The following is a 27,085-nucleotide window of genomic DNA, read 5'->3' on the forward strand; positions in this document are numbered from 1 at the left end:
CCATTGAAAGGATATGCATAGGTAAGTGTAATATAGTAATCTCTGGGATAATATGAGGGAAGTCAAGAAGGCCAGCATTTTAGGCAAAGCAGCTAAATGCATGGATAACTTAGGGGAAAAGCCTGTGTATTTTTAGTAGCTGTCCAATAGTGATGGACCCCAAGACTAGATCAGTTGGGACTCAACAGGTGAGGAATCAGTTGTTCAGAGACCCTGAGCCACACACAATTCTTTCTTTTCCCTTTGCAGCTTCTTGGAGACAGGATAGAAGTTTCTGAAGATCAGCTGTATCAGATTGTACCAAGAAGACTGTCAGGTTGTATAGGCAGAGGTTTCCCTTATTTATAGATGTGAGAGGGCAAACTACTAGAGCAACTAGCAGTACCACTCTCTGGCCTCAAACCTGCCTGAGACTGACTGAAGATACTGGCAGCTAAATGGTTTCACTGGAAACTTTCTTTGTTGTTGTATTCTTACACTGTGTATAAAAGGGACATTAAAAACCAGACTATTCTTTGCAAGATTAAGACTAAACTGATTAAAAAGATAGCTTTTGCTTTTAATAGGTTGGTTATATAAACACAGAACTGAATATTATTTCTGTTCTTTACATGCCCAGGTATAGCTGCAAAAGTGGGACTTTTGGAACTTATGCAGATTTTACATCCTGTTTTCACCTGTGCAGTCATACGTCCACACCTGAGCATGCTCAGAATGCCCCACGAATGTCCGCATACGTTCTGTGGTGGAATAGCATTTCCTGGGCTGGTGTGTAAATTCATGTAAATCCCAGAAAGAAATTGAAGTAGTAAATGTAAGGAAATTCTTTCAGCTTAATAGTTTGCTGGTTAAGGCACCTGGGGGGTGGGAGACCCATGTTGCTGGCTCTCTTCAGCCACAGCAGGGCTTGAATTGGCACCTCCCTCTTTCTAGCACTGTGCCCAAACCATTAGGCCATGGTCTAGATGTGCACTTCCTTACTGAAAGTAGAGTAGCTTAAAGGCTATAGGGTTTTTTCCTTCTCAGTCTGAATCTGTTTATGTCATATGGTTGAAGGCAGGAATTCTCCATGTAGGTCATTACCTCTCCTTACTTGCCCCAAAGGTCACCAGTGCAAGACTTGCTCTGCCCTTTGGAAACTATCAAATCCAATCTTGCCTTCACTACAGCCAGGGATGGTGTCTTGATGACTTCCCTCGGGTGATTCTTGCTTGGCTGATCCTGCTGTTAGGATTCTTTTTATCTCGGATTGTCTTTATTTCTAGCTTCAGGCCATTAGATTTTGCTGTGTCCTGTTTGACTATGCTGAATAATTCTTCCCTCTGTCTGACTGCTCCTGGTTTAGATTTATTAATTGAAAGGAAACCTTCCAAGATGGGCCAGCTACCTGAGGAGCTGTGGTGAACCTTGTGGCCAAGCAAGCAAATTGCAAAGAGCTGTATTTCAAACTTCCCCCTTGGCCATTGTCATTATCGGTGCTTTGCAGGCAGTTGAGACACCTAGCATCCAATTTAGCTTTCTTAATAGGTGAAAGCTGCTGAGTGGCCACAAAATGGTACTGAAAGCCATAGCTAGACCCAAGAGAGGAGAGGGGAAAGATTTAGAGTTGGCTGCATAAAATTAAGCCCAAGATGCCTCTCTCAAGTTTTGAGTCTCCTGTGCATTAAGGAATCCTGCATCTAAGGCCTTTAAGTATTTGAGTGATAAATTATTATATTATGAGAAACTACAGATCAACAGCATGTTTTGCCTAATTTACAACTATCTCAAGACTTCTGAGTTCAAAACTGAGCAGTGGACTCATTGATTTTTTCAGTTTTGCATTTATTCTAGGTTTATCATGATATGAATTTACTTCCTGGCGGAGTACTCACTTTTTTCTTGGTCTAAAATGTGAGCAAAGGTCCAGAGGCATTGCCTGTTCTTTAATGCTTTGGACATAATGCAAGAACTGGTTGCTTATGAGGTTTTCAGCCTATAAGCTGCCCACTGTCTGACTGGGAGTCGCATCGTTGGCGATACCTGATGGAAGAGTATCCTTGCCCTTTGTACCACCTTTACATCTAGTGCAAAACTGCCAAATCTTATAGATTTAGTCATTGGCAGATTCATTTCCTTGATAGTGGGGAATACCCATGTAGTTCAGAGCAGGAGCAGCTAGCTCTGTGTATAATGGATTTCCCACCATGAAAGTCTGTGTGGGTAGAACATTTCTGAGTAGAGCCCTTATTGCTGTGGACATCTATACATATCTTCAGTGAATCTTAACGATACTCCAAGTTACTCCAGTATTGGTAGTGGATCAGGAAATTGCAAATGTCATTTGAAAACCACCTTTGTTTTCTTCCACCCACTCCTTTGCAGAGTAACCATCACCAAAGTGAGAGATGAGTCCTTTCAAACATGGAAGACGTACAAAAAGCAGAAAGGGAAAAAAAAGTTTGTTCAGCAAGAAGTTTTGTACTGGTGAAGAGAAAAGAATCCAAATTGTCTTTTCTTTGGACCATCACACAAAGTAAAAAGAAATATTGCAGGAACTGGAAGGAAAAGTTTACAAAGAATCAAAGCAGGGGGTGGAGGAAAGGTTTTCTTGGTCCTCAAAAGAAAGATGGATGGAAGAAACTGTTACTGAGACTAATAAAAGGCGTATTCTGTAGCAGGGTATTGAAAAGTTATAAGACGAATGCGGAATGGGATTGCTTTCTTCAGTATTAGCTTACTTGAACTGCATTCCTTCTAGATAAAAGGGAAACGCATCTATGTAAAAATAAAACTACAAGTATTATTTCACATTTTTAAAAAGCGTGTTGCAACTTACATTAAAATAGAGTTCAAAGACTATTTTTCCTCCCCACTTAAATCAATGAGATAATATTCCTTTCTCAACTGGCCAATACCTCTCAAGGTGACAAAGTCTGTCTATGTGATGCCATATGTGGCAAAGACCCAATATGTGAGAGACAAAGTTATTCATTAGAGAAGTATTTCTTTAGTATAAAGAACTTAGTCATTTCAGTTTTATTATTTTATACAGATGTAAATAAATATTAGCAACAGAACTGAGGGGATCCTGCATTTCTATGGAGTGTGCATGTTTTTGAGATTAAGGAATTTGTTACATGTTACTCCTGTGAGCTGTTTTGTGTTAGTACTAGCTTGAGTTTGCAGCAGTCTCACATTCAGGCCATCAGGGGCCTGGAAGACTGGAAAGTAAGAATCCCTACCCTCCTCTCTCATTCTGGGCTCCACCACTGCCCTTGGGGATCCCTCTGTACCCCCTGCTCCCAGCAACCCCTTCCCCTGCCCGGGGATCCCTCTGTACCCCCTGCCCCCTCCCCCCCCCGCTTGTGGCTGCCTGTGCTCTCTGTCCCCGGGAAGCAGCCAGGGGGGGATTATCTTGCCAGCCCCACCCCCACTGCTGCTGGGCTGATGCTGTCTTCTGGGCTGAGCTCGGGAGACAGCAGCAGTGTCAGTGACATCCAGGCAGGCAGATTAACCCTTATGTGCCTGCTCCCCTACAACAGACAGCACGGACAGCCACAAGTAAGCAGGAGGGATGGGGTGGCACTGAATAAGGATTTGGAGGCCTCATAGAGATTGGGTGTGGGGAAAGGAAGTGGGCCCAATCTGGGTCATCACGGAAGGGGCACAGGGGTGTTTACACTAAAGTGTAGCCTAGAGTGGCTACACTTTAGTGTAACACAAGCTGGGTAACACAGATCAGAGATAATCCTGCCTAAAGCACTGCAACTTTGACCTGCCTGATGAATGTTTAAAACTAGTTTTAAGTGTTACTGTGCAGACAGTCCAGGTGTTAAGAGCTCCAGGAGCTACCCAAAATTACCATGTAACTAGGACCTAAAATGACAGCCATCTCTTGAGTTTGCTCATTCTCACTGATGTTGGCTGCTTCCATGAAGCCTGCTCAGAGCTGCTTTGGAGCAGATGAAATGGAGGCATGGAACAACAGCTGGACTCCAGTGTAGTGCACTACTGGGATTGCGATAAGAAAACCATGTAAAAGGGCAAAAATCTTCTCCAATAAATATCAGAGACTCTGTGTTGTAAAGTAGGACACACAGGCCTGAATTCTGCAAACACTTAAACATGTGCTTATCTTCATGCATATGAGCAAGCTTATTTCAATCAATGGATCTATTCTCATGGATAGCCTTAAGCATAAGTGTTTGAAGGAACTGGGTTTAACTTGAATGCAAAAATGTGAACATTGCAGAAACTCAAAATAGCATTCAGGAGATAATTTTAAGTTTTCAAATTTGATGTTTTATGCATATAAATCCCCAATTGACACATAACCTGGAATAAATCTGTAATTTCCAGGCAGGTCTTTCAGATACTTCTAAGACTAATTTGGATGTGAATGAAACAGAGCTTCTAATTTTTATCCCATGTTGCAAAGTTGAAAACCTATAAAATATATTTATCTAATCTGTTTAATCCTCTCTCCCATTCCTCCTCTTTCAGTGCAACGGATTGTACCAGAGCTGAGAAATAATATAATTAAAAGGTAGAACGTATATTTCAACTGTCCTAGATAAAAAAGTTTTATTCATTTTCTTTGGCCTTTTTTTTACCATGACAATAAGACGTTTTGGGCAGTAAAATAGTATCCCTAAGGGAAGGGTGAGAACCCTATCACCTGTCACTTAAAAAAAAAAAAAATTAGCAGGAAAGAACACTTGAAAAACACACTGGAAAGAACAAACTTGAATTATATTTGATTGAATCGACATCATTTAATTGAAATGAATATAAGATCTCTGATGCTACAAAGTCAAAGCAAATGTCAATTAAAGAAGAAATTCTTCTAAGACCACTTTTTATTTAAATTCATTAAACCAACATCCTATTTTTCTTGCTGCTTGGTTGTCAGTTCTGACATGATGGTGAAGTTACCTGTCAAATAGACATTTAAACAGGAATTTACTTGCATAAAACAAAACCAATCAAAGTAAAAAGAAAAAAAAAGAAAAGAAAACCCAGTATACCTGGGCAAGGGACACAAGTTATACATAAATTGGTTCAAGTGATCAAAAAATTGGTTTAAATCTGTCACAGAACATAACTTCAGTGCACATAAACCAGTTTCAAAATGGCCGAAACTGGTTTAAGATAAACCTGGTTGAATGTAGTATCAGACTTAACTGATTTGGGTCAAACTGGTTTATGGAACTTCTGTCTCAGACCCCTTCCTGGTTTAAATTAAATCAGAGTCCCCCAGCATCCCAGCATGCTTTTCAGCCCTGGGCTAGGCTGTGCAGGGATGGGGGCATAGCCAGACACTGGCTGGCATGGCCCCTTAAGGTGAAGGGGCAGGGAAGGGGTTTATTCCCCCTCCCTCTTCTCTCCTTCTGGGGGACTGTAGCCAGGGTCTGCTTGGCTGGGCCGGAGCAGCTCCTGTGACGATCCCTACCTCCTGGCTTCTGTAGTAGCAGGGGCAGGGTTGTGACCAGAGCCAACCAGGTGGCCGCACTATCCACTGACCTCACCTGGGGCTGAGGCTGGGGCTGGGGCAGCGGGCTGAGTTGGGTTGGCCTGTCGGCACTGCTGAGGGCAGGTGCAGAGGGGCTGGCTTGGACTGGGCTACAGGGGGCAGGCCCTTCCCAGCTGTCTGCGGCTTGGGCTGGGGCTATGGGAGCGGTGCACCAGGACTGCTCCCAGCTCCCTGTGCCTGGGCTGGGCTGTCATGGGGCTGCAGCTGGCTAGGAAGGGCCCCGCCCCGGCAGCCCAGCCTGAGCTGACCCCTCCACACTTGTTCTTAGCAGTGCCCACAGCAAAGCCTTGGAAGAGGAGATTAGATAGTAGGCCTGGGATGTGGCCAGAGCCAGCCAGTATGGACCCGCTATCCACCCACTTCACCCATTGGCAAGTCATAGGGGATGCATGCGGATGCACATGTAGCCCCTGAGATTGGTGGCATCTGCCCAGTAGGGCAGAAAGCTGAGTGGACCCCAGATGGAGTCCCCATGCCTGAGAGGGGAGACAGGGCCATTTAATCCCCTTTCCTGTCCCCATCTTTGCCTGAGGCTGCTGCCTGACGACCCCTGTTGCATGAGTGTGGGTGGAAAGCTGGGCAGACTCCAGCTGGGGTCCCCATGCTAGTGGGACAGAGGGGAGACAAGGAATTTAATCCCCCTCTCTACCCGCCTTTACCTCAGGTGCTGCCCAGGCTGGTGTCTGGCCAGTCCCTCCCCCCACACCCCAAAGGACAACCCTGGCAGGGGCTGCTTCCTCCCTCCTCCAGGCACACCCTGGCTGGGGTTCCTGAAGACCGTGGGGAGTTTAAACCCTTTCCCGCTCATACTTTGCAGCCTGCCAGGGCCTGATCACACCCCCAGGTCTGCTTCCCTCCAGCCTTGCTGCTGCTCCCAAAGAGAAGGGAGGGCTCACTTTCATGCTCCACAGCTTCTAGCCTGAACCACTGCATACCTGTATCTGCATTTCCTGAATCAAAAGTGAACGTCTATTTACTTGCAAAATGGTTCAAGCTATGCAGGTTAGACTAACCTGAAAAGATTGAATCAATTCAGGCTCAGGCTGTTTGAATGTCTGTACTTAGCCCTAAACATACATACAGGTTTAATTTGGAGCTTCCTAGTGTGTCCTGTCTTCTTTATTTCCATTCATTACATTTTAAGCACTTCCAGGGTCAGATTTCCTTTATTTAGAGTCCAACAGTGCCAGGAACATCTATGCAATCTTAGCAGTTTTCAGTAATATACATCATGGTAGGATCTAAGTGTTAAGTATATCCATTTTTAATAAACAATAATAGCAATTGCCCTAATGATCCATTTTTACAAGGACAGAGTACATGCATATTCAATCAGAGGAACCAACACATATACCTAATTATCTCTTTCCTCAGAGTCCCTGTTTTGTAGATATTTTTTCCTTCCGAGCAAAAATATAATCCCAATATTTTGCATTATTCTTCACAACACTCAGTTTTATTACTGAGCCAATTTTTGCTCATTATTTAAGAATCACTCTTTCCATTTTTTTATCCAAGGTAGCCAAATAACTTCTCAAATCAGGATTCATATATTCAAACACTCCCTGCCTCCCCAGTTTATAGTATTGTTATTTTAGGAATGGGGAAACTGAAGAAAAAACAGAAATTGTTTGAGCCTATTTTAGTTAATTTAAATGAGAACAGCCTCTTCTGTAAATTTTCCATCACACAAGAAGTCTGTGGTAAAGCCAGGAACATCATCTGAATCTTTTATTATTTGCGCCTGTGTCTTTTGACACTGAACGATATTTCCTTTCCTAATATTATTTATTTATTCACATCAAAATCCTGCTCATGATGCTATTCAGTGATAGTAAAATCTATCTGTGAATATGAGTGATGTGAATTATGGCAGACAAGGTTCTTTGGGTAAAGCTGATATCTTTTATTAGACCAACACAAATAGGTGGAAGAAATTCTTCTTTGCAAGCTTTTGGGCATAAACACCCTTCATCAGGCTGAGGAAGCATCTGCAGTTGGTCTGTGATCTTCCTGGATGGAATCAATAGCAAAAAAGTCAGAGGCTTGTATGCATGCAAGAAAAGCAGTCAGTGACAATGTAAATTAAGGAGTCAATGGGTGAGAGGCCGGTTGTGGGAGAAGTGGGGGGAAATGAATGTAGCTGGTAAATAGTGGAGAGGTACCTGGGCAGTCAGATGTTAGGCGGGTTATAATGTGTTATGAATCCAATGTCTATATTTAGTCCATTACTATTTATACATTTAAACCAGGGGTTTTCAACCTTTTTTAATAAGTGTACCCCTTGTGATTCAAAGTTTCAACTCCTGCTCCCAGTGGGAAAGCAGCATGGGTGCAATGGTGGTGTGGGGCGATGAGTGGTGATGGCGACAGTGGCCACCATGTCTGGCCAGCTGGGCAGTGCCTGTGCAGCCCACAGAGGAGTGCCACTGCCCTTGCTCCCCTGGCTCTGCTCTTGGGGGCAGGCACAGAAGCACAGTCCCCTCCCCCTTGCTGCTCTCCAGGAGGGGGGTGGAGGAGAGTGAGATGAGGTGGTGGGTGGGGAGGTACTGTGGTATGCTGTGCTGTCTGGCACCCTCTTCCTCCTCCCGCTCCCCCCCTGCCCCATCCCGGGTAAGAGGTGAACTGTGAGAATGCACCAGGGAGACACTGCTGCTGGGCTCCAGGGCATGCTGCGTCCTCATCTGCCTGCCCACCCACATGTACCCACTATGGCCTTTCTAATTACCTCAGGGGTATGCATATCCCTGGTTGACAACCCTTGATTTAGACCATTACTACACCCCACAACAGAACCATCAGCATTTCAGGATCTTACAGCTGCACCTCCAGAAATGTTACATATCTCATCCAATGCACCAAATGCCCTGATGGAAAACATGTAGGAGAGACTAAACAATTTCATACCAGAATGAATGCAGACCAGAAATCTATCAAAGACAAGAATACCCAAATACCTGTGGGGGCACATTTCTCACAAGAAAACCACTCTCTTTCCAATCTCTCAGTTCTAATCCTCAAAGGGAATTTACAAAACACCTTTCACAGACAAGCCTATGAACTTCACTTTATCAACCTCCTGGATATGAAAAATCATGGACTAAGTATTAACATTGGATTTATGACACATTATAACCTGCCTCACATCTGACTCCCCAGGTACCTCTCCACTATTTACCAGCTACATTCTTTCCCCTCCACCGCCAAACCTGTCTCTCACCCATTGACTCCTTAATTTATATTGTCACTGACTGTCTTTCTTGCATGCATACAAGACTCTGGCTTCTTTACAATTCATTCCATCCAGGAAGATCACAGACCAACTGCAGATGCTTCGTCAGCCTGAGAAAGGGTATTTATACCCAAAAGCTTGCAAAGAAGAATTTCTTCCACCTATTTGTGTTGGTCTAATAAAAGATATCACATTTACCCAAAGAACCTTGTCTGCCATAATTCACACAATTCATATTCAGAGATAGATTTTACTATCACTGAATAGCACCATGAACAGGATTTTGATGTGAATAAATAAATAATATTAGGAAAGGAAATATAGTTCAGTGTCAAAAGACACAGGTGCAAATAAGTTGTGAAAACAACTGTCTTCTGAGAAAAGCGTCAGTGAGGAACATGGATGAAGGACTTAGAAGAGACCTCCTAGGTCATCAAGTTCAGTAACCTGCTACTGCAGGCACTACATTAGATAATATTTTTCATAAGATGTTCAAGTTCCTTTTGAAAAGTAGTCAGATTTTTTTGACCCTGCTTCTCTTATTGGAAAGTTGTTCTAAAACTTCACTTCTCTAATGACCAACTTAAGTTCGTTTCTAGCTTAATTTTATGTGTGCTGAGTTTATATGTGTTTGCTCCTGTCCCAGTATTGTCCTTTCAGCTTAAACAGCTCTTCTCCCTCTATGTGATGTACCCTTCTCCTCATTCATATTCCTCTATTCACTGCCGTATCCTTATTCCCAGTTTTCCTCTTTCTGTATACTAAAACCTGGCAAGAAGATTGTGCAAGATTTTTTTCCTGTCATTTCTTAGTTTAAAGCAGTGGTTCTCAGCCGCGAGCTGCATGTGGCCAAATCAACAGACTGTTGAGGCCTATGTGACATCCTGTTAAAGCATTTTTAAATGGATACACAGAATGTATGTTATGTCGGTATGGCCCACATAACATATTGAGAGCTGCAAGTGTGGCCTACTATGGCAAATAGGTTGAGAACCACTGGTTTAAACTATATCTTGTGTGACCCTTCGTGCCAGAATGCCAGGCCCAAGGAACTAAGTCCACACTTTGTGTGGAGTCCTCTTACAGTGAATGTCTCCCAATGGTTGAATATCCCAGAACTTGCCTTATAGCATCAGTACTAGATCTATCAGTATTTTTTATTATCTTGCCCTGTGGAACACCACAGGAATTCCACTAAAGAATACTAGAACCTCCATTTCTTTGAGAACTTTGGCCAGTCTGGAACAGCCACCCCCTTCATCTGTAGTGGGATTTGTCCTAAGGTGAAAGACAGTCAGTGGAATTTTTCCTGCTTCTATTAAAACACTTCAGGTTTTAGGTCTTTGTGAAGAAGGGTCCCTGCAGTGATGGCTTATGTGTTGGGCATACCACCTGGCACCTAAGGGTGGGCAGGCTCCCTCAATATTCTGCCACACCTTGATGTCAAAATGTAATGAGGAGGGGTTCAGTGGTGTTATCTCGCGCCCGATGCCGGTAGTGCTCACATTGCCAGTGCTGATTGTCCTGGGGCTCCACCTCCCCTACACCCCAGTCCACACACCTGCCATGCAAGTCTGGACCCCATGGTCTTCAGCCACTGGTTCAGGCCTCTGGAGTTTCCTTGTTGAAGCTCCCTGCCAACTCCCATCTGAGGAGGTTTGGGCTAGGGACACTCCCGTGCCCACCTCTACAGTGGTTGCCTCTGCCCTGGTCCTCTGAGCAGCAACCCCATTAAACAATAAAATAAAAAAAGGCAGATAAGGGGAAGGCAAACTGCCTCCCCCTGGCTTCCACTCTGGGCTACACCCAGTTAGGGAAGTATTCACAGCCTTGCTGTCCCTGCCCCCATGTCCAGTCCCAAGGGGACAGAGTGCTGGGAAGTGACCCACAGCCTGGATGCCTTTGGGCTGCCCTGGCTATGTCTCCATTTGCTTCTCCCCTGCCTGACATCTCCTGGGGTTTTTCAACTTCTTGTGGCAGTGCCTTATGTCATCAGCCAGGAATAGAGGCTGGGGTGCCTGCCTCTAGATGCACAGTAGAGAGGGGTGAAAGAGCTCCTGCCCTCCCACACACAGTGCAGAGGGGAGTTGGGAGTGCCCACCAACCCATACACAGGCATAGTGCACTGCTGGGGGCCTGTGGCCTCTGCTAGTGCAGCCTTTGCAGTGTGCAGCCCCTGCTGGTGCAATCCATGGAGCAGGTGCCCCCCTAATAACTTAGAAGTTGGACAGCCCCATTTTAGACTGTCACTTCCTTTAATCTGGGGCTGAGTCTTCCTACACATTCATATATTGATTTTGCACAACAGGCTGAGATCCTTATTGGGATGTCTAAGCATTATTTCAGTGGTGTCTGCCAATCCTAATTGACAGTCAATTCAAAAGCCTGGGCACCGGCATCGTGCACCATTCTTGCTCCAGCTCCTGCCTCCCTTCACGTGAGTTCCCTACCTGCCCCAGGGTCCCCTGTCTGGGGCCAGGGTCCCTGGGGCAGGCTCTTGGAGCCCCTGGCTCCCATGAATGGCTCCAGCTGCCACAGTCCTGATCTTACATCTCTGCTCTTGGCTGAGAGCTCACCCTCCTATTTTCTGGATCTGCTTTGGTGACAGACTTGTCAGTTTTCATAGCAGCAGGTGTTGACAGTGTTGCCAGATTATGTCACTATCAACACCTTAGATTCCCTTATTTAATGTGAGGAAAAAAAGAAAAAAAAAAGATTCATTACATTTAGCACAAGAAAAGCATTTATGTTAAAAATTGACTTGCATAATTTAGAAAGAATGGTAAAGCTAAACATGTTGTAGGGTAACGTATTAAATTATTTAACTTTCAGAGCTGGCCATGGGTGACTGGTGCCACCTGAGTTGGGGGGGCACATACCCCCCCAGCAGCCAGTCAGAGACTGTGATCGATCGCATTGACTGGGGAGAGGCCCCCCTGTGTACCCCCTACATGTCGCCACTGGAACTGGCTTCTTATTTTATGATGTTGATCAGCTGCTATTCTGTCTGGAAGTATGAGGAAAAAATTGGGAAAAAAAAGAAAGACAAACCTATAATGAATGGCCAGCAAAGCACATTTTTCTAAAGAGGAAGAAAGCACCAGCTAGACCATTTTATAAGCAAATGTGCCCAATGGACATAGTCCAGACAACTGCACCTGGACACCACCTGGACATAATTAAAGTCCCAGAATGGAGAAGCTGTTGAAATAGATGCTAGAAAAATTTAACACTGTCTCTCTTTAATTCATCTGCTATTAAGATAGGACAAACACACTGGGCAAGATCATACCTATAAGGGGTAGTGTGGCCAAGCAGCCCCCATAGGAAAACACGTAGAGACACAGTGCCTTCCTGAATTTGCTGGTATCCATGGAAGGGCACATCAGACCTTTTCTGCTCCTCCGCTTCATAAGGATATGTGGAAAAAGCAGCTTCTGTGTTCCCCTGAGTGCAAAGCATGAAATTGTAGGTGACCATTTATGTCACCTGTGTAAAAAAGAAAAATCTGCTTGAATTTTGCTTGCACCTGTGTGTATGTTATACATGGTTAGCCTGCCTTGTAGATGATCTTCAGCCTTTTTTTTTGATAGCCTATAAATACTTAAAAACAGAGAATCTTATGAGACTTCATTCTCTGGCTAGTATCCAACCCTCTTTTCCATTTGGCTCGTAATTTATCATTTGGAATTACACTGCAAAACATATATAGTGTAGATGCTGTTTTATGCACTAGTAGTGAAGTCATTGGAATGTTCCATCAGACTTAAATTCAGCCTATTAAGGGAGTGATTTGGTTGAAGTGAAATGTAATGCTTAGCTTGAAGAAACTGGGGAAAAATAGATTTAGCAATACGGCATTTAACAATCACTTGGTTAAGTGCTAACATGGCTCCTCTATCAAATGTTGAAACTGTTGAAACAGTATTAGCACAGCAGGGTTAGGAAGAGCCAGGGGTAAATAATAACATGGAGCAAATAGACCACAGCAGAAACAAGGTCTGTTTCACCTTATCATGATCAGATGCTTTCCTCATACATTTACAGAATTAAGCCTAACTTCATTATCATTTAGCTGGGATCTCTCTAACATTTCCTGTGACAAGAGTAAATGGAAAAAAAGTGTTATGAGTCATGCCTTGCAATATATTGTTATGTTTTATTAGTGCTGCAATAGTGCTCAGACATCCCAATAGAATCTCTTGTGCAAGATACATACATGAATGTGTAGGAAGAACTCAGCTCCAGCTTAAAGGAGGTGACAATCTAAGACAGGTCTGTCCAACTTCTAAGTTACTGGGGGGCCACCTGGTCCCTGGATTGTGCCAGCAGGGGCTGCACACTGCAAAGGCTGCACTAGCAGAGGCCACAGGCCCCCAGCAGTGCACCATGCCTGTGTGTGGGTTGGTGGGCACTCCCAACTCCCCTCTGCACTGTGTGTGGGAGGGCAGGAGCTCTTTCACCCCTCTGTACTGTGCACCTGGAGGCAGGCAGGCCCAGCCACCACTCCTGCACAGCACAATGCCCTGCCTCTGCTGCAGTTTCCTGTCGGCTCTGCCATAGCACCGTGCCACACAGGTACTCTGGGCTGCCCTCTGGAGTAGGGTCATGTAGCAGAAGCCAGGGGAGGGAGTGGGAGCCTCATGTCCTTGGTTGCTGCTGCAGTCAAAGCAAGGGACAGTAGCAACATCATGGGTCACCAGTTGGACCTCCCTGACTTAGGATGTTAAGAACAAATGGAAGATAAGGGGAGCAGACAGGAATAAAATAAAATATTGTTATTTATACTGCCCATAACCTAGGAGATTTAGTGATGTACTTTGTCCCCACTGTGTTTGTTGCTGTACAGATGCAGAATAAAATTATGGTCCCTGACCCCCAAAGCAGAAAGTATGGACAGCTTAAATACACAAACTACATAGTTAAAAAAAAAATTAATAAAATAAACACCTAATTTCTTCCTAACTTTTCCCCAAATGATCCTGTCTCATAGGAATCCTGGAAGCAGTGAAACTTCCAGGAGAGATTTAAAGGAGGAGAATGGAGTTTCTCTGAAATATTTTATCCACCTTATGGTTTTCTACTGTCATTTACCACCATACTTTCCAAACCCCTTACGCACAAACTAGATAGCAATGGTGAAATCCCTTTGGAATTCCCCTCCATCTAAGTTGTTTAGGTCCTTGAGGTACAGTTTGTTTCTAATTTTTACTGCGGGGTTATGGGGGGGGACAAGGAAGTTGGTAGAGGATTGTGTCAAAGGAGGTATTAGTACTGTGTGTGCCATTCTTGAGATGATGGAAAGTATGCTCCATGTGGAGAGGTTAGCTTGGAAAAAGGTATGAATGTAGATGAAGGAGGGACAGGGATGGTCATGGCTAGTATCATGGGCAAAGCAGAGGGTGCAGTGATATACCCAGAAACAGTGGATAAGTTTGGAGAAGTGGAGAAGTGAAAGGCTTGGACATGAGGACAAGAAGCTTGAACTTGATGCAATGGAAAAGTGGAAATTGGTAGATGTACTCAAAATGGGGACAACTCAAGCAAAGGGTATGGATACACTGAATACTGTGGTGCAGGAGGGAGATACCTGAGGTAGCTCACCTGCTGGAAGCAGTGAAGTAATACCGTATGGAGCTTCTCAGCTGGGTAACTGGAGGTCTGTACTATTGTGGATAGATTGCTCCCTTGGCTGGTTTGTGTTTTTGTACCTGGCACTCCAGTGTACACCATGGACTCACCTAAAATGCTAGACAAAAACAATGATTGTAGCCTTCTTTTGAACTACAGAAAAAGGACCAGGTAAAAATAAGTCTTGAAAGATATATATTTGGGCAGAATATTAATGTTTAAAATATATTAATATGCCCCATGAGAGACAAGAGAAGGTTCTGCCATCTCTTATTAACTGGCTTAGTAGGCAGAATAAGTGAATAATTCAGTGAGAAAAGTTTCTCCAATGAATGTGTCACCTAGACTCCAAACTATTAGTATGCCAAGACCCACTGAGAAAGGAAATTCATCTACACACACTCTAGTAACTACTCCACTCAGGGGGGAATAAATCAGATCTTTTCCCAGTTAACACAAAATCTGAATATCTGTCAAATCCCTGCACACTATCTACAGCACAAATGGCAGCACAGATGCTTGATTTTGGGCATAAATTAGCATATCATCTCCATAGAGGAAATCTAGATGATGATGGTTTACTAGCTGAAGCCTGTTGGCCTCTGGGAAAGTACAAATTCAGTGTCAGATGGCTCAATTTTCCAGGTGAACAAGAGTGACTATGCTGCTATAAAACAAAACTCAGATATAACACCTGGGATTGCAGAGTAAAAGCAGAAAGTAAGGCACAGTAGGTGGAAGTCTGGTAAGGAAAGCAAAGGTAGCATGTATAGAAGAAACTGCTGAGAGAAAAGGGTGGGATATAGGAAAATAGGAATGAGCAATGCTTAGAGGCCTAATTGGTACAGTTAGAGGTTTAACGGGCTGTGAAAGAAAGGGTTATGGGAAAATACATGGGAACTTAGGGCTTCATATAAAAGAAAGTTGCCATGGCAAAATATCCTCAGGTGGTTGAAAAAAGAAATGAAAGAGGATGAAAAATTCTTGCTGGGTGCCAAAAGGCAGAACCTCTGTATTTGTTGTTAGTCCATATTAAGGCGTACTCAGACAAATTGGCTCTGGATAGCTTGTGGTTCCATGTTTCTCATTTTAACGTCAAACTGCAAAAGTGAGGGGAGTATCATAGGTGTATGAGGAATTTCGGAACTGTGAGACTGAGGAATTATGGGATCTTGGTCCTGATTAGTGACAAAGGATAGGTTTAGATGGAAATAAAGTAGACTTCTATTGCACTATCCCTCCTGCCTTTGACTCTTCGAGATAATCAGCAGCATCAGTGTGAGGCTAAGTCTGAGGAAGAGGGCAGGAAACAGTAAAGGCACTACAATTTATCATACCAAAATTAACAGTAATGCTCTCCTCCACTCCATTGTTATATGTCCCTTATTTCTTCACATCAGATTTTTTCTTCCCTTTCATTCATACTGCCATCTTTGTTCTTACCATCCACCTTTTCCTTTACAAGATGAGCGTGTTCCCCTTAAATCTTCTGATACTCAACACCGCTCTACTGCTGGCATATTGTCCCCTTCCACCATGACACAGCATCTGTGCTGTTTTAGGTAGGAGCCCTTGTTGGCATTTGATAGGAGATGTTGCTTCTGATGGTTTCTTCTTTCGTATGATAGAAACAGTGTCTGTATCTTTATCTCCGTGCGCTTTGGCATTTTTGTCAATTCGGGAGCTCTTGGACATTGGAGACATTACCAGGGATCGCTACATGGAAGTGGCTCTCATCGATCCCTGTCTCTGATGGTGACTGTTCTGCACATGAAAAGGCAGACAAAACCAGAGTGAGGTTATCAGAAACCTACGCTGTTTTCCTGTTAGGAGGGCAAGCCGGAAGCTTTCTCCTTACTACCTATATAACAGCATGGAGCTGTTGATTGTAGCATGGATGTCAACATTAATACTATTGTGGTTTCCCTCTGCTCTGTAGTCTATGGCTCTTTCTGTCCAGAGCTGTCCTTCTGGGCCAGTGATACATTGGCATAACTTTGGTGCACATCTTATAGAGCTGACAGTTGTACTGCTGATGCAGGAACATTGCTAGATAACAATCACACTGCTGTTGACACTGACCTGGGGACCTAACCGCAGCTCTTGTGTACTTATCAATAGCTGCTTCTTCACAGGTTTTGTTCTGTCAGACTTGAGGAGGGAAGAAATCAGTAATAGCCAACACAGTCAAGCCTATTACTCAGGAGAGAAGCCCACTGCTGTACAGGCCTAATTGGTACAGTTGTGAGGTATGCTCTGCCCTGCTTCTGAATGCCTCGTGGAATAGCCAACATCCTCCTTTCCCTCTCCTTCCATGCACAGACCACTCTCAGACACTGCAGCAGCAGGAACTTGCTGATTAAGAAACAGAGTGTATATTTCTTCATATATGAGCCTGGGGAGACAGCAACAGTAAGTACAAAAGCAGCAGCAGTAAAAAAGCAATTTTATCCCTCCCTTCATGAGATCAATGGAATGTATTGCAGCAAATATTTTCTAGGCATGCTTCTTTTAAAAGTTTCCACAGAAACATTTTAAAAATAGACGTGTGTGGGATCACCTGAGTTATCAGGATCCTATTCGAGCTTTTCATATATATAAAGCAGTTGTGGTTGCTTATACTTTGACAGGGTTTCTGGTATGTCCTATATCCTATCCAAATGCAGGAGAATGTCTTGGAGGAATCTGCCTCCAGGACTTCCAGAAAGGGTCTAGAAAGCAGTGGGATTCTAATAGCAATAGGTAGGTCTCCAATTCCATTGCAAGAGGGCTGTGACAAATGAATGCTTTCTTCTCAATTAGTTTTTGATTTTTTCCCTACCCAGTGGGTACCTCTGAATGTCCCTGTGGCCATCTGAGACAGCAGGGAGGACAACAAATACTGACCTGGATAAAACTTGCTAATTTTCTTTCTTCCATGAAGAAAGATATCACCTATTGACTCACATATGTTCTGGATTCCCCCTTGTGCCCAGGTTAATTTTTTTTTTAATGTTAGAACTATAACATCCAGAGCAATGCCCAGCTGTTTTACACTGGGAAAATGATTTATCATTGCTATCACGTGCGGCTTTTTGGCCTTTTGGCTAAAATCAAGATGTTCTGTAGTCCTTTCTTTGATTGTAGGCATTTTCTGTTGCAGAGGAATGTCACAGGAAGGTGTAAGTGGGCCAGTCCACACCAATAAAACAGTCTTTAAACAACTAAATAACAAGCAAAACCTTGCTGTCCTGTCCTGGGCACTGGGAAGGGTCCTTGTGGCTTTGGCTTTCACCCAGTGAGCCACTCCCTTAGCAGCAGCTTTCCTGCAGCGCAGCTACTCAGCTGGACGGGCTGCTCCCTCTTAAGGGGAGAGGCCACCCTGTTACAGAAGGCTACTCTAAGATCGCTCTGTACTAATAAAGCTAAGCTGGTAAACTCTCCTAGGAGTGCTTTTATTGGTACAGCTGTTTCTGAACTAGGGGCTCGATCTGTTAATGGACTTTGGTGCCTGCGTATTAGGTGATAAAATGCCTGGCCTGGAGGCCTCTGGTTGCCAGAGTGAGGCTCTTAGGCTTTCCCTATGCAGTTCATGAGGAGAATGAGGTGCCCCAGAATGGCAGTGCAGCAATCCCACACACTGTGTAGGGAGCCACCAAGAGGCGACCACCTGGAAATGGACGGCACTAACCTATGCAGCATGTTACCATGACCACAAAGGTGGTTTTCCTACTGGTAGGGGAAAACCACTTTTGGCAGGGGGTAGTACCCTGACCAAGGTAATGCATAGTTAGTCACCCACTTTCACTTCCGGTGGGAGGATCCTGGCTCTATGCCAACTTTACGGAAATGGGAGACTCCTCCCTAGCTTGCTCTTGTGGCCACACAGCTGAGGGCAAGTGAAACTTGGGGGCATCCAAACCCCAAGTCTCCGGGCTTGGGCCTGCACATAGGATGCCCGCCAAAGGATTTGGAAGCATCTGAAGCCCCAGCTGAGGGTGCAAGATGTTTGCTGGTAGTTGGGCCACATCTGGTTCTTGACTGACTCACAGATTTGGTATTGATTTGGCTGATTTGACTTGGAACACGCAACATTTTCCTTAACCCCCCCCCCCAAAAACAAAACAAAACAAAACAACAAAACCCCCCTCAACAAACTAACCTGGAAATGCTAAACATGGGTGTTATGGCAACCCCTCCCTTCTCCAGAGCTGACCTGGCCTGCACTCAGACACCTTGGGGAGGGGAATCCTGGTTTCTCTTTCCTGCTTCCTTGGCTATTTCTGTTAATGTAAAATGGATTTAAGAAGCTTGCTCTAAAACCCAGGTCTCCCTCTTCCAAGTTAAGTCTCCTAAGCAGAATCAGTCTCCCTCTTTCTTGCTCTGTCTGGGTGGTCCTGTTGAAATTTCCATTCCTCTGTTTTGAACCCCTTCACACTAAGGAGGGCACTGAAGCTAGGTCTTCCACTTCCTGGGAAGTGCTCTAACATCTAAGCTATTATATAGAAGATGGCCAGTCTATACCAATACCACTGCCATTTTAAAAACAGAGCTACTGATTTTGGGAAGGGGCTTTGCACACCTAGTGGGTCACATCCCCCAGGGACATAGGTGCTGTATCACCTAGTTTCTGGATCCAAATGGGCTGAGGTAGGTAGACGATATCTAGCTGCTCAGACTAGGGAAGTCCTGTGCATACACAAATACAGAACTGAAGATGCCTTCAAAATTTTCTGTTCAAACAGGGGGACTCCTAGTGAGTTTGGGCAACTTCAGGGTTACACAGTTATTGAATTGGGTGTTTTAGGCTGAAGTTTTGGCTTTAGTTACTTAAAGCTAAGGATTCTTCTGGCACAAAAATATCTTCCTTAACCACTACTGCTATTCTGACCAAAGTTTCTAGGTCAGACCTGGCCTGGGGTAAGGTTTTGTAGGATAAATCTTTACTCTTCTTCTTTGGACCAATTCTGATTTTAAGCCTACTAGATTGCCTTACTGAATGCAGTAGGGTTGAAATGTTGGTGTAGCCATGATGGTCCAGGAAATTCCATGAGACTGAATGTTTCATGCATAGATTTACTTCATCATAACAGTACAACATTTTCCATTTAAATGAAAGAGACCTGGATTCTCAGAAATGACTAGCAATTTTTATATCTCATGCTTCTTAGTAATTTGAACTATCACTTTTATGTGAGAAAAGTAAAGTAGATGTGCTTTCCCAGGAGAAATTCCTGTTTTATGGAGGACACCTTTTAACTTCAACTAACTGGCCACTGGATGTCACTATTGATCCACAGAAATATAGGGTTCTATTATGTCAGCTCCTGGCCAAGGTACAGCGTAGTATGCTTTTCACATCCTCTAGTCTATAGGATGCCTCTTTGTTAAGTAGGTTTGGAAGGTGATTTACAGGAAAAGGACCCAAATGGGTGTTGTCAGGGTGGCATTTTGTAAGGGAAAGACTTCTTTTGATGATGTGCATCCTAATTCTGCAAAACAGAAGTTCTTTTCTGAGAACCTCTACCAAGATTTTTAGGAGTTTTTTTCTAAAACTTCATTAACGTAAGATGATAGCAAAAATCAGGTGAGGTCTGGTAGGGAAAGGAAGGCAAAATTCTGTTATGTATGGGAACATACTCATGAAGTAAAATTGGTTCAGTTGATCCATAAGGCTACTTGTCTATACAACCTGTATGTAGACAAAAACAGGTTGTCTCCCTGAGGTAAGCAAGGCCACCAAAGTGTGTATAGCTAGAGCACAATGAGCTTCCATAATTCTAGATCTGTGGAACTGTCCTGAAAGGATCACTGCAATTGGTGCAAGCTGGAGCAGCTTTAAACTACCCTGGGACCAATCTGGGCCCTGGTCAGTCTCAGGGTAGGACAAGCAGAAAGACCGCTTAGACCTTTGTTTGCCTCTTTGTGCTGAACATAAGCTGTGATCAAATGAGGATCAGTTTCTAGATCTGAAAATCTCTTACAGTGTTGCCAGGCTTTAGCATTGTGCACCTTTAGCAAATTCTTTCATTCATAATTACCGATATAGCTTTCTGCAAACTCTGTTGGGATTTCAGGATTTGGCCTAGCATGTGGATTTTCATGCCCATCACAATGCATGAAATAGGCATCTGCTGTATTCCTACTAAAATCTAATTGTGTGGTTGATGCAGAAGCTTTCAAAAGGGTTATTAGCAAAAGGAGGTTGTTAACTGATGATAACATACCCAGAAACCTCTCTATGAATGTAGAACTGTTTGTGCCTGAAAGCTTACAAAGAACAATTTTTCCAACTATTTAGTTGATCTAATAAAAGATAATCACAGCTACCCAAAAGTGCTGAAAATTGATCTAAAATGTTAAGTTCTTTAGGAAACTGGCTATAAGTAACCCCATTTCTTAGGAGATATTTATTCTCTCTTTTAAATATAGTTCCAACACACTGGGCTTTTCTACATGTACTTTTATGCAGTAGACTAATGTGCATTAAGTTTAGGTCCACGTCTACACATGTATGTGCTAAGTTGCATTAATGTGGGTGTGTAGACTGACTTGGGACCAAATTAGTCCCAAGTCAATGGACACACACCGTGTAAATGCGCCTTAGCGCATGCACATGTAGATGCGTGCTGAAACTTAATGCACAAATTCAATTTCTTTGAGTTCCTGACATAAGAGACACTTTCCCTGAATGGCAGTAACACTTTGAAGTCAATTTGATTGTACTCAGATGGTAGCAATATTGAAGAGAGAGAGGAACATGCCATGGTAGTATGCAGCCAAAGGATAAAAGGATGAAGCCAGCTAAAAAGAAATTTATAATTGAACTCAGGAAATAATTTTTACAGTATCGGTGCTTGGAGTGTTGGATGGTTTGCTAGTCACTTTTGGGTGCTCCATTTCTGGAAGTAGATACTATCTGAAAAGATACTTGAAAATATCCAGGGTAGTATAGGAAGGAGGTAGGTAGGTGGCCTATAGTGACTAAGATGCTAGGCCTTTTCTATCTGTCTCTCAAGCAACAGGCTACCTAACTGTTATCTCACCGAGGTACAAGGTCTCGCAGCAGACTTAGATGCAAACTATGCCCCTTCATCAATACAGACTTCATCATCACTGGACTAAATAACGGCTGAGGTTCATTCACCTGCACCTCTGTCAACGTCATATATGCTATCACCTCTTTACAGTACCCTTCTGCTGTCTATATTGGACATATGGGACAACCCCTACATGAAAGAATAAAGGGACACCAACCTGACATCAAGTCCAAAAACACATAAAACCCAGTGGCAGAACACTTACACTTCCTGGACATTCCATTGCTGACCTCAGAGTGGCTCTTAAACAATGACAATTTAAAAGGTGACTTGAATGCAAAATTGCAGAACAAGCAATCACCCACAAACTGGATTGTAGGATTTGTATCCCGTTACCTGGATTAGCTTTTGTGACCTTTGTCTCTACAGGTTTATTATTTTGCCTCTCCCAACATGCTCTCTTCCCTCTCTCATCTCCCTTCCCTGTATTCAACTCACTCTATATTTAATACCCTGCTGTGTGCATGTCCTTTCGCAGCATCTGTTGAAGTGAGCTGAGTCTCATGGAAGTGTATGTGTCTGTGATTTAGTTTGTCCATAAGGTGCATCTCTACCCTGGCTTCTGGGTTACTTCAGGCTAACATGGCTACCTACCTACCTCTCTCTGCAGTAAGTATTCTATGACGAATGAGACAGGAGGAGTGATAAGAGTATATGCTGCCTTCACACTGGGAATGTGCATTTTAGGAAGTGCACAAATCTAGAGGAAAATAAAATAGATTTTTTCTCATAGAGTTCAAGATTCTTAATATTCCCTCAATGCATGTAATGACCCTTTGCTAGTTCAGCTATGCATTTAGGACTAAATGATGAACACTTTCTCTTCCTTTACACAGTATTTCAAGAAGCAGGCACAGTTTGGCTGTTGTTATTGAGAAGCAACAGTGGTGATGGTTGGTGGTCCATAGTTCCACCTGCAGAAGAGGAAGATTTGGCCTCTTCCTGCACAACAGAAAGGTTGCACAGGCAACTCCTTTCAAACCACATGGCAAAGGCTATTCCTCAGCGCTTCCCCACTGCCTCTGACAGTACTATGAATTCACAAGCAGATATTGAAGCCATAATGGCACCAGCTCCTTATTGTGATATTCAGAAAACCAGATTAGATAGCCAAATGGTCCCTTCTGACCCTACAATCTATGGTTCTCTGAATCCTTTTCCTCCCTAGCCTGCCACTGCCCCTGAAGAACCATGCTTTGGCTCACAATTGTTGTATATCATCACCCCATAACATGTCACCTTACTAAGACGAAATATCTAGACCAGTGACCCCCAAATTTATTTTCCTTTGATCTCTGCCTGCCTGCAAACATTTATTTTCATTTTAGAAGAAATAACTTAGGAGAGGATTATGGCTGCCCTTACACAGGTCTACAAAAGGGATGGAGAAGGTATTTTGAGCATTTTTGTCTAACCTGTTCTGTCTGAAACAGTACAGAACATATTGGCCTTCCTGGAGTGCAGGAAATGGAACCTAGCAAAACGGTTGTGATTTGAAGTTTCCAAGGCAAGTTATTAGGAACAACAGACTACTTAAAACAAGAAGGTGGCAGGTGGTTTTGTGATTAGGCAATTGATGAGGACAGGGGTCCAATTCTAGACTGTCACAGAAATTGGGTGCCAGTTACTTAATTATTTTGAACCTTAGTTCCCCTTCACTGAAGTTTTCCTAACTGGTTGTCTTTTTAAAACTCTTCAGGAGCGTGTTTTACTGTGTGTTTATTTAGAGGATTGTATTGTAGGCTCCAGTTTTTGACTGGGTCCTTTAGGCAAGACCATAATAAAAATGATCGATTCAATCAATAGAAAGACATAAAATGATGTTACCTTTTCCTTTTAAATCCAAGTCTAAAGGCTATAGCTATGAAAGGTATCAATCCAGCTTTACATGCTCAAAATCATGCATCTTCTTTACCCCTAAAACTCAGATATATGCACACATGCAACATGGATCCTATGCAACCGGACCATGCAAATATACTATAATAATTTTTTTTACAGAATAAAGTTTTGACCAGACAAACTATGCTCCAACCAAATATGTCTGAAGAAAATCCAGGGACTCATCCAGACATAAGCTAAAATTCACTGCTTGATCACTTTGCATGTTCTTGCATTCCATTTCTTTGCCCCTTCCCCCCTATTTATTCAGGGTGTATTTTGATTGCAAGTTCTCCAGGCACCTCTGCTCCCTGTAGAGATGTCTACAGTAGCATGGTGTTAGTGCTGCTGTATGCCTGATATGTGTTTTAATGACACTGGCAATCAAAAACTGGAAGTAAACAACTTATTTACTGATTTAAAAAAAAATACACCTTTGTATTTATGTGATAGAGCAATTATTTGAAAATTTGGGTTAAAAAGTCACTGTTAGGCAAGCACCTTACATGCCAACTCTCAGCCCTGAGTGCATTAAAATGGCTGAGTGGGGATGCTAACATAACCTTAACTGTAATGGCATGAACACACCACTGTAATAATTAATTTAGAATGATGACACCTGAGACCTAATTTAAAACTCCTAGATGAATACTGTTCTCACATTCAAACCCCAAGGCTGCTGCAAACATACCTAAGAAATCCTAAGAACTATAGTGAGCCTAATTGAATTGGACTTAAATGGACCATTGAGGTGGCCTCACATTGCTCCAGGGAATTTATATTGTCTATACTGTATCAGAATCACAGCTTGAACTGAATAACTGGTTACATTCAATCATGTTACTGTAACTCATGCTTGAGGTAAAGGGGAAACCTTTTGCTATCAGCAAGGCTGTATGGAAAACAATTTCAAATCACTTTAAACCCAGTTGGCAACTACTTTGCCAATTATGGAGTCCATTGGGAAAGGTGTGTGCTAGGGCTCAGGACTAAATGATTTATGTCAAGCGTCCTGGTCCCCTGAGGCATATGCAGGAGCCTGCAGAGGAGGTGCTTGTGGCTAATTATTTCTCCTAAGAATACTTTAGCAAGGTAATTTGTGCTTGCAGATGAGTCACTCTGCACTGAATATAAGACAAGAGAGTGGAGACTTTAGTTATACAGCTCACAGACAGATGAAAGGGAAATGAATGGGATCATCAATCCTCAATCTCGTATGCAAAAACTAAAGAGCAAACCTTCAGCATTGTGCTGAAAGGAGAACTCCAGAGGAATGTAAAACAGATTCTAATCACAACACCTAATTATAAAGAGGAGCATAGCATTTAAAAGGGTGATCAAAGGCCTCAGTGATATAGGTATAAATCCATTCACTTCAATGGAGGAGTTACACTGATGTAAATCCAGTGACAGAAGCAGATATCAGCCAACTACATCTCTGGATTCCACTTAGATGTTTCTGCTTGTGTGTCCCCTTGGCACACTTTTGCTCTATTTAACTCTTATTTTCTGGAATCTCTTTGCAGGTTTGCTGGTGACACCATCGTATAGTTGATGAAGCCCTGGGCTGCCTGAAATGCATCTATGTTAGGAATGGAAAGCTTCATACAAACGTAACTTCCATTGGTTCTAATACGGCACAACCTCTTCCCCTTGTTTGCCTACTGAGAAAGCCTGTTCCCTCCACTTTGAATGACCTGAAAAGGGCAGAACTCCCTGCTGGTTAGATGTTATCAGTGTAGGGTAAATATCATTACCTTTATGAGTGGCAGGGGTTTTTCATGGTATCTTTTATCTGAACCGCTTTACAGTTCAGGAGGGTTCAGCTCCTGGCCCTGTGTCATCCAGCCTACAGTGGCCACCCAGTCGCAGCATGCAGGGCCAGGTGAGGGTGGTACCAGGCCCCAGGGCCCCATCCCAGTGGAAGGAGGCTGGGAAGGGGCAGTGTTGGGCCCTCAGGACCTAATCCCAGCACATGGGGGGAAGACCCTCAGCTGATGTAAGTCCACATAATACCATTGAAGTTCATATTGCAGGGCACATGCATATTTATACCAGCTAAGGAGCTGACTCCAGGATTAGTGGGATTGAACATTTGTAACAAATTTATAATTGCTTTTTCTGGTAGGGGTTTAGCACAGGCATTGCCACCAAGATTGCTTTGACCCTAAAGAATTTAATCACAATTGTTAACCACTAAAAGATTCCTTAAAGTCAGATAAGCAGTGGAGCTGCAAAGAACTCAGGGAACTTCCACTTAAAAACCTGCAGCCCATAAAACAGCATAGGAAATTACAGTGTTCACAGCCAAACTCAGAGATAGCTGCAACAAGCAGGCACTATGCAATCCACAGTAATAGCTACACATGGAGGCAAGCATGCAGCCAGGAACTGCAAAGGCAGAAAATGTCAGAAGTGGATCATTCTGCAATATGATGGGACAAAAAAAGATCAAATCAGCATTCATTCAGTGGGTTCAGGCTTTGTGACAACAGTGTAGAGAAGTGTGAGAGATAGGGGGATGACTTTATCTTATCCTATGGTAAAATTGAGCAGCTTTAAAAGAGCCAGTAGTAGCTCCTACATCTGAGTCTACATAACTAGTTTGCCTACTCTACATAGGTATTTATACCACACTCATGCAACCGCCTATTACTAACTTCCATTAATGTTACCCTGATTAGCCCAGAAGGGACTGCTAAGGGAGGTTTATGGTTGAGAAAATGCACCGTGAAGGGCTAGCGGGGGAAGGAATGACTCTCCTGGACAAATCTGACCTAGACTTCCTTGGTAGCAAAACAGGGAAGGTTAGCAGGAATTACAAAATTGAGTTTTGCAACAGAAGGACCTATTGTTCTGTAGGCTTGCTTTGGAAAGAGGAAGTCCATCTTTTGGGATATCATGGCATTCTTTTTTTGTTGACTTCCCCCCCAGCTTCCCCAAGGGGATGGCATGCCTAAAATACCAGGTTGTGAAAGTAACCAGCTGGAAGATGTTCATAGAAGTAAGCAGTACAAGGGGAGTGCTGACTCAGCTCCCTATTTTTATTTTTCATTTGGTGATCCCTTTGCTCTTGCTTCTTTTCAAATATGTTCATCATCAGCCACTACATCATAAACAAATCTCCCTAAAAACAGCTCTCAGTTAATTCTCTCTCTCCTTACTGTTAAGAAAACAGCTATTTCTTGTCACAGTTCACCTTCTCCTTCTCCTTTTTCTTCTAACAAAGAAAATGGGAAAATCCACTTCAATACTACTTTTCCTTCAAACAAAAGGGAATGTATACCTATATTTTGCAGCTAGCTTTAAGTATTTCTCTTGATTTTTTTTTTTATTCTCCCCAGTCCCATTCAAACCTCTTCCCTTTGGCATGTCTGAGCCTCACTGATCACAGGGGTCAAACAGATTGAAAACACATGTGCCAGCAAAGTGAGCTCACCTTTGACCTCTAGCTATTCCTCCATGGGAACATTTAATTTTCTCTAACCAAAAGCATTTTAATGGAATGCTCTTTGCCTGGGGCAAACTGCATGGAAGTATATCAGATGTTTTCATTTTACCAGTTTGTAGAAAAGTATATTCATCCATTTAGCTTTGCATCTGGCAATTTTAAACGCAACACAAATTTTCTCTCTATCTGTATCACTAATTGTGACTCCTGTACAAAAGCAAAAACAGAAGTAAGTATTGAAGTATTATTAGGCTGAAGTAATATTAAACACAAGACTTAATGACAATTGTGAGGGG

This window comes from Crocodylus porosus, unplaced genomic scaffold (genome assembly GCF_001723895.1).
Source record: "Crocodylus porosus isolate Cpor-Errol unplaced genomic scaffold, CroPor_comp1, whole genome shotgun sequence".
Lineage (NCBI taxonomy): Eukaryota > Metazoa > Chordata > Crocodylia > Crocodylidae > Crocodylus > Crocodylus porosus.